The sequence below is a fragment of the Myxine glutinosa genome, chromosome 2, assembly GCF_964187855.1.
Source record: "Myxine glutinosa chromosome 2, kmMyxGlut1.1, whole genome shotgun sequence".
Taxonomy (NCBI): Eukaryota; Metazoa; Chordata; class Myxini; order Myxiniformes; family Myxinidae; genus Myxine; species Myxine glutinosa.
The window spans coordinates 147,467,959-147,483,142 of record NC_136262.1 but is presented as its reverse complement, the minus strand read 5'-3'; the positions used below and the strand labels follow the sequence as shown (position 1 = coordinate 147,483,142).

The 15,184-nt window shown below is 52.0% G+C and overlaps 1 protein-coding gene across 1 annotated transcript in view; it reads right to left on the bottom strand.

Annotated features, from left to right (window-relative positions):
- LOC137417486 (ADAMTS-like protein 1) overlaps positions 1-15,184 on the bottom strand; it is a 466,111-nt gene that overhangs the window by 130,493 nt on the left and 320,434 nt on the right. The gene's annotated exons all lie outside the window — the stretch shown is intronic.

Genomic DNA, 15,184 nt, shown 5'->3' with positions numbered 1-15,184 from the left:
TTACATCATCTCACATAGGTTGGGGTCGGTGGATCAGAGAGCATGAATTGTTGGGCCAAGTGCTTTATGAACTGGCTAGCTAGGCCTGACATTGGAGAGAAGCTGCTGGTTAGGGCAGAAATTTGGAATTGGTTCAGCGTGCCGGTGATAACTCACCTACTTTTCGCCAAAACAAACCGTGGAATCTCTAAAGTCCAAAGAGATACCTTATATTTGACTGGACTTATAAAAACGTTATAAAAGGCACAAACAACAAGCACGTATAACGAAGGTAACGTGTTAGATAGGGTGATGTAATATACGGTGGATAAAACGGCGGTAAAACACAGAATTAATTTATTTGTATGCCTTTAAACCTCTTTAAATCTTTATTACAATACAATTTTATATTTGAACACTGGATTTTATGAACACAAATCGCCTTCATAATACTTGGAAGAACCATGCTATATATCGATATACAGTGCATTCAGAAAGTATTCAGACCCCTTCACTTTTTTCACATTTTGTTATGTTGCAGCCTTATGCTGAAATCGTTTAAATTCATTTTTTCCCTCATCAATCTACACTCTATACCCCATAATGACAAAGAGAAAACAGGATTTTAGAAAGTTTTGCAAATTTATTAAAAAGAACAAACTGAAATATCACATTGACATAAGTATTCATACCCCTTGCTCTGATACTTCAAATTTAGCTCAGGTGCCTCCCATTTCTCTTGATCATCTTTGAGATGTTTCTACACCTTGATTGGAGTCCACCCGTGGTAAATTCAATTGATTGGACATGATTTGGGAAGGCACACACCTGTCTATATAAGGTCTCACAGCTGACAACGCATATCAGAGCAAAAAGCAAGTCATGAGGTCGAAGGAACTGCCTGCGGAGCTCAGAGACAGGATTGTGTCGAGGCACAGATCTGGGGAAGCCTACAAAAAAATCACTGCTGCATTGAAGGTTCCCAGAGCACAGTGGCCTCCATAATTCTTAAATGGAAGAAGTTTGGAACAACCAGGACTCTTCTTCGAGTTGGCCGCCCGGCCAAACTGAGCAATCGGGGGAGAAGGGCCTTGCTAAGAGAGGTGACCAAGAACCCGATGGTCACTCTGGCTGAGCTCCAGAGATCCTGTGTGGAGATGGAAGAAACTTCCAGAAGGACAACCATCACTGCAACACTCCACCGATCTGGGCTTTATGGCAGAGTGGCCACACGCAAGCCAAACAGTTCAATCTTGGTTTAATCAGACCACAGAATCTTGTTTCTCGCAGTCTGAGAGTCCTTTAGGTGCTTTTTTGCAAACTCCAAGTGGGCTTTCATGTGTCTTCACTGAGGAGAGGCTTTCACTGAGGAGACTATTTTAAAGGACGTTTTTCATTTTATTTTTTTTGCATTCAAAGTCGAGGCTCATGTTACGGATATATGTGGATTTATGTGAATTACTATTCAGGTCTTTGCTTATCAATGTGTTGTCGAGTAACGGTTGTTGTGATTAAAGGGTCAGGAGCCCTTCTGGGAAAAAGGAGACCGGAAACGGAAGAAGAAAAGACACGAGGTCCTGGAGAAGCGACGATCTTCTTCCTCTTCCTCGCCGAGCTCCGACGAGAGTTGGTATCGATATTGCGCAGCGTGGAGGACGCTGCGTTTGAAAGCCCGTCTGACAAAAGGAGTTACCTGCGCGGGGTACTTACCCCTTGACACGTCAAGTTGCCGTGGGTTCGTGCACGGAACCCAGCGTCCGGCACAGTTCGCCTCACCGTCTACAAGGACGCGTACGGGTCGCACCTTGGGCCTCGCGCGCGTTGCAAGCCGGGCTTGGTTTTGCCCCGTTGCGTGGCAAGGAGGTGTGCGCTGCAGCAGCTGTCCCTGTCCCCGGTACGAGACGTGCACGTTTGGAGCACGTCCGCCCGGGGTTCGTTTCACCGCCCGTGTGCGGAGAAGAGAGACATTGTGAGGGACAGTGGCCCAAGTGGTCGTGAGTGGGGACAGGGGGGGACACATATGTAAGATGGCCATCTTAGTGATTGATTGTTGATGGTTGTTGATTCCTTGGGGGAATATATTATTGATTACTCTGGATCCTTGGTGTGGGGTTTCTTATTGACTGGAATTCATATTGATTGCGTTACGAAAGCGTATAAATCATATATCTTTCTGGCGGGGTGCCTCCCACGGTCCGGGGGTCACCGAGATTAGGTAGTTACCGGGAGGACCACGTAACAGAATTGGGGGCTGGTCCAATTGAATTCCGGGATTTAAAATTGTATAACATAATAAAATAATAATTTTTATTAAGTAAAATTAATTAATTAATTATTAATTGGTAAATTTTTGAGGAATTGTGGTAAAGTCTTGGGTGAAGGTTAACAGGTGTTAACGATAGTCACCATGGCGTTTGTTGCACAGAACTTTGCGGTAACACCTAGTGAGGCACAGTTCCAAGCGTTACTAAAAGCGGACCTCTTGAAATTGGCCAAACATTTTAACTTGGAGGTCCGAACTAATTTGAGGGACACAGGAGCCCATCAATCCTTAATGCTTGAAGGCATTTTGCCATTGTCAAAGAGTACCGCAACTGGTGATAGTGTTCGGTTACAAGGGATCGGTGGCTGTGTTAGTGCCCCACTTCATGTCATCCATTTGGAATCCGATTTGGTGTCAGGACCGGTCACCGTGGGTTTACAAGCCACGCTTCCTGTAGAGGGAGTATCTGTGATTATCGGGAATGATTTGGCCAGGGGGCAAATTTATGGTAACCTGAGGGTTGGTAAAGAGCACAGCAGGGAAAATAACACCACACCAGCTCGGGATGGCGACAAAAGTTCCAAGTTATTTGTAGGGGGACTGAACTTCAACACAGAGGAAGAAGTTCTGACCTCTGTCTTCAACAGATATGGGCCGCTGGTGGAAGTGCGGGTGGTAAAAGACAGGGAAACGCAACGGTCAAGAGGGTTCGGCTTTGTCACGTTTGCAAGCACAAGAGACGCCAGGGAGGCAGAGAAGAATTGGAATGGCAAGGATTTGGAAGGTCGGACCATAACAGTAGGGAAGGCATTTCGTAGGCATCGAGAGGTCTACAGAAGAGGACCACTTGGCGGTAGTTTTGGTGTGGGCAGCAGCCGATATTACTATGGAGGCTCCCAGAGTTACGGCACCTCCCGAAAGAATGAATGTCAGAGCACTGGCCGAGAAGGAGACCGCCAGTCAGGTAACGGCTGGGACAAGGGGTCCCACCGTAACTGTTAGGAGTCTGGAGAAGTTGAAGCCCTATATACGGTGGAGCCGCCGAGCCGGGGCTCCTACACGGACTAACCGTGAACGCCACGTTCTTAAAGGCGTCCAGGTAGTGAACTTTCCTGCACGGACTAACCGTGAACTCCACGTTCTTAAAGGCGTCCATGTAATGAACTTTCCTCCCCGGACTAACCGTGAACTCCACATTCCTTAAGGCGTCCATGTAGGGAATACTCCGCTGGGCCTCCCGAAAAAGTGCTATAGAGAGGTTTAAATTTGGGGGCTTTGGTCACCACCTCTTAACCGTCATTCAAGAGAAACTAGAAGTGGTTGACGCTTGGTCCAGAGGGAATTAATCTAGGGGATTGTGTGAAATTTTGTTGCTTTATTTTTAAGTGATGACTGTGCCCGGGGGGAACTGATGATTTGGGGGGGGGGGGGGGGGTGAGTTATCTGGTTTGTTTATCCAAGTTGGCCGGCAAAGAAAGTTTTCGCTGGGTTCAAACTTTCTTTCTTGAAGGGGGGGAGTGTTACGGATTTATGTGGATTTATGTGAATTACTATTCAGGTCTTTGCGTATCAATGTGTAGTCGAGTAACGGTTGTTGTGATTAAAGGGTCAGGAGCCCTTCTGGGAAAAAGGAGACCGGAAACGGAAGAAGAAAAGACACGAGGTCCTGGAGAAGCGACGATCTTCTTCCTCTTCCTCGCCGAGCTCCGACGAGAGTTGGTATCGATATTGAGCAGCGTGGAGGACGCTGCGTTTGAAAGCCCGTCTGACAAAATGAGTTACCTGCGCGGGGTACTTACCCCTTGACACGTCAAGTTGCCGTGGGTTCGTGCACGGAACCCAGCGTCCGGCACAGTTCGCCTCACCGTCTACAAGGACGCGTACGGGTCGCACCTTGGGCCTCGCGCGCGTTGCAAGCCGCGCTTGGTTTTGCCCCGTTGCGTAGCAAGGAGGTGTGCGCTGCAGCAGCTGTCCCTGTCCCCGGTACGAGACGTGCACGTTTGGAGCATGTCCGCCCGGGGTTCGTTTCACCGCCCGTGTGCGGAGAAGAGAGACATTGTGAGGGACAGTGGCCCAAGTGGTCGTGAGTGGGGACAGGGGGGGACACATATGTAAGATGGCCATCTTAGTGATTGATTGTTGATTGTTGATGGTTGTTGATTCCTTGGGGGAATATATTATTGATTACTCTGGATCCTTGGTGTGGGGTTTCTTATTGACTGGAATTCATATTGATTGCGTTACGAAAGCGTATAAATCATATATCTTTCTGGCGGGGTGCCTCCCACAGTCCGGGGGTCACCGAGACCAGGTAGTTACCGGGAGGACCACGTAACACTCATAAAACACAAAGCCATAAAACAAACACACAAAGAGCAACACATAAAACACAAAGACACAAACAGCAAACGCCTAAAGCATATAATAAACGTAGTGGGAGACAGAAGGGGGAGAGAGAGGGAAGCACATCAACAGTAGAGAACAGGGACATCGGTAGATCTGTGGACAGAGCACAGACAGAGCCAGGGGAGCTCGGCCAGAGAGTAGACGTACAAGACAGAAAGACCACCTACCTGCCTGCGGTGAGAGAGTGAAAGGCCCTCAGCATCAGCTTCATCACAGGAGATTCCAATGATTCTGAAAACTTTGCTTTCTACAGTGTGAAGCTGAGCTAGGTGAGAGGCAGGAGCACCAGCCCGTAGAGGAAACCAGTATTCCATTGAGCTTCGGATGAAAGCTTTGTAAGTGGTGAGGAGCTCAGGTGTGCCCAGAAAGGACTTTGCTTGATGGAGGATGCCCAGTCGGCGACTGGCTTTGGAGGCCAGATTGGAAATATGATTGTCCCAGGAACGATCATGGCAGATAGTGATTCCCAAGAGATTGAGTGACAGAACTTCTTGGAGAGGATTATTGAGAGAAACGTTACAAATGACATAAACAACAACCATGTATAACTAATGTGACTTGTTAGATTGGGTGATCCCTCTTATGCAGATTCTCTCTATTATGCAGAGATTGATGCCATCTCGTCTTCAATTATCCCACCCTTCTACCCACCCATGGTACACTGAATCCTGTGGTGAGGCAGTTGCTCTGAAAGAATTTGCCTTCTTCTCCTGGATAGCTAATCCGACTGAAGGCAATCACAGTGCATTCCACAAAGCCCGCAACTAGTGTGTGTACACATTCAGGAGAGCCAGAAAACAACATCTGTCCAACCTCAAGATGGAACTTTCAAACTTGTCTCTCTCCTCGAAAATCTGATGGTCTCTGGTGTAAGCTCCCCTTCCCTCTCTTCCCTCTCTTCAATCTCATTCTTCCCTCCAGGTCTTCAAGGCAGATGTTCACCACCATCTCAGATTATACCCAATCCAAAACCATAATCTTTTCTTCCATCATTAATCACCTTAAGCATTAACCATCCTTCCAAAATTCCACTTTTCCCTCCTGACAATTTATTTCTGTATCCATCTTGTCCACCCCATGCATCATTGCTGCCTTCAATTCCTCTCCACACCCAATGTTTGTCCAAGTATCCCTCTGTCTTGTCCTTCGGTTCCACTATTCGTGTCCCTCCTGTGCCTCGCCACCTCCCCCCCCCCCCCCCCCCATTCTCCATGATGCATCACTCCCTCCTTACAATATTGTACACCATGGCAGTTTCCATTGGATTCTACACACCAGGGTCCAAATCCAGAAGCAGACATGGGCTATCCCACATTGCCAGACATTTTACATCATTGACGCGTTCATCCGCTGCAGGCAAGTGCTGTGCACGCCATTGTGGAAGGAAAACAAATTTTTCAGTTTATCGCTTCCAGGGTTTCTCCCAAATGAAGATTTACAATAATATTTTTGAGCGAGCTCTCCCAACAGTGCTGCAAGTCATCTCACAATTTTTTTGGTTCGCCGACACTTTGGCACCGACTCCGGGGGCCCACTACACAAATGTGACATTGTAAACCAGCATGAGATCACCAGGGTGTAACCATCTGTGTCAACTCCTCCATAAAGTTAACGACTCTCATTAAAATGGCTGCTTATTTCAAGCTAGCCGGGTCCATCCCAAAACACTTGTTCTCTCTCCATATTTCTTTATTTCATGTTATAAGGGCAAGCATTGTGCAGTGTTTACGTGTGATAAGTACTACGTTTGTCCAAGCAGTTCCACTTGTGCAGGCGATGTCTGCGGTTACATCATCTCATGAGCAAGGAATTGGCTGCACTGTTTTATTTATTACATCCAAAAAGCCGCAGAGATAAATTGATGTGAATAAGAGATCTGAACCTAAGGCGCTAAATCTGTTCAATGGTTATATATATATATATATATATATATATATATATATATATATATATATATATATATATATATATATATATATTATATATATATACATACACACACACATATATATATATATATATATATTATATATATATATATATATATAAATATATTGAAGGAGCTGGGGCTCCCACGTCGATCGGAAGAATGGACGCGACAAAAAGCTAGAATTCATCCGAGTTGCTTTAATGAAATCAAACACTCAGGCACTCTGAAAACCCGTTTATCGGGCAGCAATATATATCGATTAACCCAGGGGGTTTGCCCAGGCCCGGCGCCAGGGGGCGTGGCCCAGCGTCCTGGCTGCGGCCTGGCAAGTTGAGGGCGAGCCTGCCCGGGCATGCCCCGGCCGAAGCGACCCCTGGCGGGTCGTGGGAGGGGGTCCGGTGAGGTGGTGGGCGGTCGAGTGGGGGGCACCGTGGACGGGGGGCGGCCTCGCCGCGGCGGAAGGGCCACCCGTGGTGGGTGGTCGACGTCCACGTGCGCCGGCTTGAGGCGGTCCACTGCAATCCGGTCCGACCTGCCGCCGATGTCGATGACGAACGACTTGTCGTCCCGTCGCAGCACCCGGAAGGGCCCGTCGTACGGCGGCTGGAGTGGCCACCGATGTGCGTCGTGACGCACAAAAACATACTCCGCTGTGCGGAGTGCTGGGGGGGACGTAGGACTTGGGGGTCACCGTGGTGGGATGTTGGCACGGGGGCAAACCGTCGGGCGGCCTCCTGGAGGTCCGAGCGCTGGTGAGCTGCGGACCAGGGACTGGTAGCGTCGGGCACGAATTCGCCCGGGACGCGTAGCACCTGGCCATAGACAAGCTCGGCGGTGGATGCCTGGAGGTCCTCCTTGGGGGCCGTGCGAAGGCCCAAAAGGACCCACGGCAGCCGGTCGGCCCAACCGCCGTCTTGAAGGCCGGCCATGAGCGCGGCCTTCATGGAGCGGTGGAATCGCTCGCACAACCCGTTTGCTTGGGGGTGGTAGGCCGTAGTACGGTGGAGCTTGACCCCCAGGTTGCGGGCGACCGCGCCCCACAGCTCGGAGGTGAACTGTGGTCCGCGGTCTGACGAGATGTCCGCCGGTGCGCCGAAGCGGGCGACCCAGGTGGCGATGAAAGCCTGCGCCACGTCGGCGGTGGTGGTGGAGACGAGGGGAACGGCCTCCGGCCACCTGGTGGTCCTGTCCACCATGGTGAGCAGGTGTGTGAACCCCCGTGACGGGGCGAGGGGGGCCCACCAGATCCACGTTGACGTGGTCGAAACGTCGTTCGGGCACGGTGAAAGGTGCCAGCGGGGCCTGGGTGTGTCGGTGGACCTTGGCCCGTTGGCAGGCCGTGCAGGTGCTGGTCCAATCGCGGACGTCCCGACGAAGGCCGTGCCAGACGAAACGCGCCGACACCAGCTTCTGGGAAGCTTTCCGGCCCGGGTGGGAAAGGCCGTGGAGGGAGGCGAAGATGCGGCGTTGCCAGGTGACGGGCACGATGGGGCGAGGCTGGCCTTGGGTGACGTCGCAGAGCAGGACAGTGTCCGCGCAGGGGATGTCGGCCAGGCGGAGGCCCGTGTCCGCCGCCCGGAGGGCTTGCACCGTGGTGTCGGTGGTTTGGTCTGCCGCCATAAGCGCAAAATCCACGCCCAGGTGGACCGCGTTCGCGCTGGCCCGGGAAAGACAGTCGGCCACGGCGTTGTTTTTGCCGGCGACGTGCCAGATGTCCGTGGTAAACTCCGACACGGCGGAGAGGTGGCGCTGTTGGCGGGCTGACCATGGCTCCGTGACCTTGGCCATGGCGTAAACCAACGGCTTGTGGTCGACGAACGCCGTGAAAGGTCGGCCCTCCAGGAGGTGGCGGAAATGGCGGACGGCCAGGTGTAGACCGAGGAGCTCCCGGTCAAACGTGCTGTATTTGAGCTCGTTCGGCCGGAGCTGCCGGCTGAAAAAAGCGAGTGGCTGCCAAACCCCGTTCACCCATTGCTCATGTACGGCGCCCACCGTGTAGTCGGAGGCATCCGTGGTGAGGGCGATGGGAGCGTTGAGCACCGGGTGAGCGAGCAGTGTTGCGTCGGCGAGGGCCCGCTTTGAGCGTTGGAAGGCCGCATCCATTGCTGCGGACCAGGCGATGTCGTGCTTGGCCGGCTTGCCCCGGAGGGCTTCGTAGAGGGGCCGCATGAGTTGAGCAGTGCGGGGCACGAAGCGGTGATAAAAATTCACCATTCCCAGGAATTCCTGCAGGGCCTTTATGGTGCGGGGACGCGGGAACGTGGTGATGGCCTCGACCTTGGTTGGCAGCGGCACGGCCCCGTTCTTGGTGATGTGGTGGCCCAAAAAATCAACGGCCGTCGTGCCGAAGTGGCATTTGGCCGGGTTGACGATGAGGCCGTGCTCGCTGAGGCGCCCGAACAGTGTTCGGAGGTGGAGGAGGTGCTCGGCCCGGGACGTGCTGGCGACGAGGATGTCGTCCAGGTAAACGAAAAGGAACGGCAGGTCACGCAGCACGCCGTCCATCAAGCGCTGGAACGCCTGAGCCGCGTTCTTGAGACCAAACGGCATCCGCAAGAATTCGAATAAGCCAAACGGCGTGATGACTGCCGTTTTAGGGACGTCGGCCGCCCTGACAGGTACCTGGTGATATCCCCGTATGAGATCAATTTTCGAAAAAATGACCCGTCCCGCCAGACGGGCGGAGAAGTCTTGGATATGCGGGATCGGGTACCTGTCGGGGGTGGTAGCGTCATTGAGACGGCGGTAGTCGCCACACGGGCGCCATCCACCCCCCGGCTTTGGCACGATGTGCAGTGGCGAGGCCCACGCGCTATCGGAGCGCCGCACGATGCCGAGGTGCTCCAACGCGTCGAATTCGGCCTTCGCTACGGCGAGCTTGGCTGGGTCGAGGCGGCGGGCCCTGGCGTAGACCGGCGGGCCCGTGGTTGGTATGTGGTGCTCGATCCCATGCCGTACTGCGACGGCCGAAAACGTCGGCCGCGTGAGGGCCGGGAACTCCGTGAGCAGGCGAGCAAACTCGTTCGCCGCCGGGACGGTGCATGCCAGCTCGGTCGGCGCGGAGCTGCTCAATGTGCATACCAGGGAGCTGAAGGTTTCAGCGTTGATTAAACGACGCCGTTGGACGTCCACCAGCAGTCCGTGTGCGCAGAGGAAGTCGGCGCCTAGCAGAGCCATGGGCACGTTGGCGGTTACAAACGTCCAAGCAAAGCGTTGGCCGCCGAAGCAGAGGGTGACGTTGCGCGGGCCGAAGGTGCGGATAGTCGATCCGTTGGCCGCAACCAAGGAGGGGCCGCAAACCGCGGATTGCCTGTCCTGGTCAGAGGCGGGTATGACGCTCAGTTGGGCGCCGGTGTCGCACAGGAAGCGCCGTCCGGACGCTTTATCCGTGATGAACAGTAAGTTGCCCGTGTGGCCGGCGCTCATGGCTGGTAATGAACGCCGGCCCGGCCGTTTCCCGGCCTGCCGAAGGTGCACGGGGGTCGGCATGTCCGGGCCTTCTGTCCGAACCTGGCATGATAGTAACACCACGCTTGGTCAGGTGGAGGCCTCGGTCGTCGTGCTGGAGGTGGTCGGCTCGGTAGAGCGGCCGCCAATTGCGTCGGCAGTTCGGCCGTCGACCGTGCCGGGTGCTCGGGCGCCATGGGTGTTGCGTCGGACGGCGGTGGGTCCCATGTCGCCGCTGCGATGCGCTGTCCTGCGGCGGAGATCTTGTCGGCTTCTCTGGCAAGGGCCCAGGGATCTGTGATCGTCGTGCTTGCCAGGGCGAGGCGTACCGGGTTAGGCAGCTGACGGAGGAACAGCTCCCGGAACAGGAATGCCGGAGAGTGCTCGCCGAGCAGTGAAAGCATGTAATCCATTCGCTCGGAAGGGCGCGTGTCGCCGAGCTCAGGCAGTTCGAGCAGGCGCCGTGCGCGTTCCGCCGATGGGAGGGCGAAAGCATCGAGGAGCAGCTTCTTAATCGCGCCGTATTTGTCAGCGGCTGGCGGGCTTTCGAGGAGGCTCAGGGCGCGGGCCGCGGTAGCCGACCCGAGCGCAGCTACCACATGGTGGAAGCGGGTGTCGTCGGCCGTGACGCCTCGCAGGGCGAACAGGGACTCCGCCTGCGCGAACCAAACCGCCGCGTGAGCCTCCCAGAAGGTAGGCAGTTTAAGGGCGACTGCCGTGTCCATGTCGATAGGTCACCAATGAAGGAGCTGGGGCTCCCACGTCGATCGGAAGAATGGACGCGACAAAAAGCTAGAATTCATCCGAGTTGCTTTAATGAAATCAAACACTCAGGCACTCTGAAAACCCGTTTATCGGGCAGCAATATATATCGATTAACCCAGGGGGTTTGCCCAGGCCCGGCGCCAGGGGGCGTGGCCCAGCGTCCTGGCTGCGGCCTGGCAAGTTGAGGGCGAGCCTGCCCGGGCATGCCCGGGCATGCCCGGGCGTCCCGACCGAGGCCTGGCAAGTTGAGCGTGGGCCTGCCCGGGCGTCCTGGACGAGCCCGGCATGGTGATCGCTCCGCGTCCTTGATAGGTGCAAGGCGATTGTGAAAACCCAGCGGCAGCCGCTACAATATATATATATATATATATATATATATATATATATATATATATATATATATATATATATATATATATACATACATACATACATACATACATACATACATACATACTTCCACATACACTTACCGACTTACCGACACTTACATACACATACACTTACAGGCACGTAAGACATCGGCCATTATAAAGCTCGCAGTGTTAGTGTGTGAAATTTCTGAGGATATCCTGAAGACTCAATAGCTCAGTGGGCTGTCACAGCGTAAGTGATGAGGTCCGTGTTGTCAGAATTTTTTCCACACCAGACCCACACTATAAATAAATAAATATATATATATATATATATATATATATATATATATATATATATGTATGTATGTATATGTTCAAAACACACCTGGTCACAAGTGTGCCACACTGACCGGGTCCTCAGTCGAGGTCCTCAGCATCATCCCGTTTCGGCCCTTCAACCTCGAAACGGTCAGCTAAGGTGGGCTAGCAGGGGCACATACACATCCACATGCAGCAACTGTGCAAACCCCCACCCCCAGCCAGGGCAAACGCAGACTACAACAACAACACCTCCACATCCAGAATCCACAACACCAAACAAACATGGTGGAACACTCAAACACCCACCTTTATACCCTTCACCACTCACCAACAAAACACACCAGATCATTCATACACACACATACACACACATACATACAACACCAACCAACCACCTACCCTTAAAACATACACCACTCAACATACAAAAACACACTCATGCAAAAATTCATTCATGCAAAAACACACACCCTCACCCACTCACTCACTCACATACACAAAATAAAAAATAATAATAGTAACAAAAAAAACAAAAAAAAAAACACAACCAACCTACACCGTTCGACGTGCCTCCATAAACTTCCTCCATATCCAAAATGAGCCTTTCAAGGCAACCTGGGCCACCTTGTCACACATCCTCCTTCTTTCTGTCCCACACACTCCAAGCCAAGCAGGAAATGCAGAAAAGGAATTTCCAATAGACCCTCTACACCCCACCTCAAATGGCTGACACGAAACTCGCCAACCCTTCTCCCGGCACGCTGCCTCCAGCTCACTGTACTTTCCTCTCTTCCCCTCGTGCACCTCCTCCATGTTCTCTTCCCACGGTACAGACAATTCCCCTAAGATGACCTGTCTTGTTGCACCTGACCAAATGACAATGTCAGGCCGCAACCTTGTCACACAGATCTCCTCTGGGAATACCAATTGCGGCTTTAGGTCTGCCACCACCTGCCAATCACAAGCATCTGACAGCCCTCTTGCTTTCCACCTCCTCCTCTTTCCACCTCTTACCACTTGGCCCTCTTTGACAAACCACACCTCTCCCCCATCAGTCTCCTTCTCCACTCTTCTCTCTTTCGACCTCAGCACCTCTTGTTGCACCATCTGCACCACCACCGCCAGCACCTGATCATGTCGCCACCTGTATTGTCCTGCTGCCAATACTACTGAACATGTACTCAGTGCATGCTGCACCGTTCCCACACCTCCACACAAATCCTCCACTCCTGCAACAACCCCCACAATCTCAAGTTTACTGGTGACGGAAGCACATCATACGTTGCCCGCAACAGGAAATTCAACAATATTGGCTCCATCCTCCAAATCTCTTGCCACTTCAACATCTTCACCCGCACACCTTCCCACCTAGTCCAAGCACCTTGTTGTGCGTGACCGACTGCTTTCACATATCTCCCCTCCTCTTCCTTTCTTCTCACCTCCCTCTCAACCATCTTCCTCCTCTCTTTCACACATGCCTTTCCCCATCGCTCATGCTCCATCCACCCCAAGCCATGCTTCCCGTGCTGTACCATCCACATGACCTCCTCCTGTTGCAACCACTCCTCCATCTCGTCCACCTCTGCTCTTGCATTCCACTTCCGACTTCCCTTCTTCTCTGGGAGAGCATTCTTTACCACTGCATCACTCGAATCCCACAACGTCATGAACTCCCACACCCTCACCACCTTAAACTCCTCGGTTAATGATGTCAAGGGAAACTGGAGTTTTCCACCCTGACCATGAAAGGCAATGTTCGTCAAACAGCATGGCACTCCCAACCACCTCCAGACAAACCCGCTCACCACAACCTCCATCCTCTATACATGCCCAATCGCAATATCATAAAGTTTGGAGTTTGCAAAAAAGCACCTGAAGGACTCTCAGACTGTGAGAAACAAGATTCTGTGGGCTTTCATGTGTCTTTCACTGAGGAGAAGCTTCTGTCTGGCCACTCTGCCACAAAACTCAGATCGGTGGAGTGTTTCAGTGATGGTTGTCCTTCTGGAAGATTCTCCCATCTCCACAGAGGATCTCTGGAGCTCAGCCAGAGTGACCATCGGGTTCTGGGTCACCTCTCTTATCAAGGCCCTTCACCCCCGATTGCTCAGTTTGGCCGGGCGCCCAGCTCTAGGAAGAGTCCTGGTTGTTCCAAATTTCTTCCATTTAAGAATTATGGAGGCCACTGTGCTCTTGGGAACCTTCAATGCAGCAGAAAATTTTTTGTAGGCTTCCCCAAATCTGTGCCTTGACACAATCCTGTCTCTGAGCTCTGCAGGCAGTTCCTTTGACCTCATGGCTTGGTTTTTGCTCTGACATGCATTGTCAGTTGTGAGACCTTATATAGACAGGTGTGTGCCTTTCCAAATCATGTCCAATCAATTGAATTCACCACAGGTGGACTCCAATCAAGGTGTAGAAACATCTCAAAGATGATCAAGAGAAATGGGAGGCACCTGAGCTAAATTTAAAGTGTCATAGCAAAGGTCTGAATACTTATGTAAATGTGATATTTCAGTTTTTTATTTTTTAATAAATTTGCAAAACTTTCTAAAATCCTGTTTTCTCTTTGTCATTATGGGGCATTGAGTGCAGATTGATGAGGGGAAAAATGCGTTTAAACGATTTCAGCATGAGGCTGCAACATAACAAATTGTGCCTTCGATACGGTCTGGCACCCAGGTCTGCTCACCAAACTCTCCTCCTATGGTATCCATGGAAATCTCCACTCATGGTTTGCGGACTTCCTCTCTGGTCGTAGGCAACGTGTGGCCCTGAATGGATTTCTCTCATCTCCCCTTCCTGTTCTGGCTGGAGTTCCCCAAGGGAGTGTTCTGGGCCCTGTGCTATTTCTGGTCTTCATCAATGATCTCTCCGACTCTCTGCAAAATCCTCTCTATCTCTTTGCTGATGACTCCACTATCTGCCGCTCCATTCCTCATCCCTCAAATCGGCAGTCTGCAGCCTCCTCACTCTCTGCAGACCTGGACAAAATCACAGACTGGTCAAACAAGTGGAACATGTCTTTCAATCCTGACAAATCTCACACTCTTACAATGTCTATCCGAAAGGACCGACTGGTAAACCCTCCCATCTACTTTCTCAAGAATCCTCTGCAAGAAGTTCTGTCGCTCAAGCTTTTCGGTCTCACTATCTGCCATGATCTTTCTTGGGAAAACCACATTTCCAAGCTTGCCTCCAAAGCCAGTCGCCGACTGGGCATCCTCCGTCGTGCGAAGTCCTTCCTTGGCACACCTGAGCTCCTCACCACATACAAGGCTTTCATCCGCAGCTCAATGGAATACTGTTCCCCCATCTGGGCTGGTGCTCCTGCCTCACACCTAACTCGGCTTCACGCTGTTGAGGCCAAAGCTTTCAGAATCATTGGAATCTCCTGTGATGAAGTTAACTCCGAGGGCCTTTCACTCACTCACCGCAGGCAGGTTTGGTGGTCTTTCTGTCTTCTACCGACTCCTCTCCGGCCTTGCTCCCCCAGCTCTCTCTGTGTTCTGTCCCCCCAATATTCCTTCAGGTCACACAAGATCTGCCTGCCTCTTATGGCCTTATGGCCTGCCTAAGAGTCTGCTCCTCTGCCTCTTATGGTTAAACTGCCAAAATCTAGGCTCTCTGCTCACCTTCACTCTTTCATTCCCCTTTTCTCCCACCTCTGGAACAAACTCCCCCACTCCCTTCAATCCCACTCCTCCCTCCAGGTCT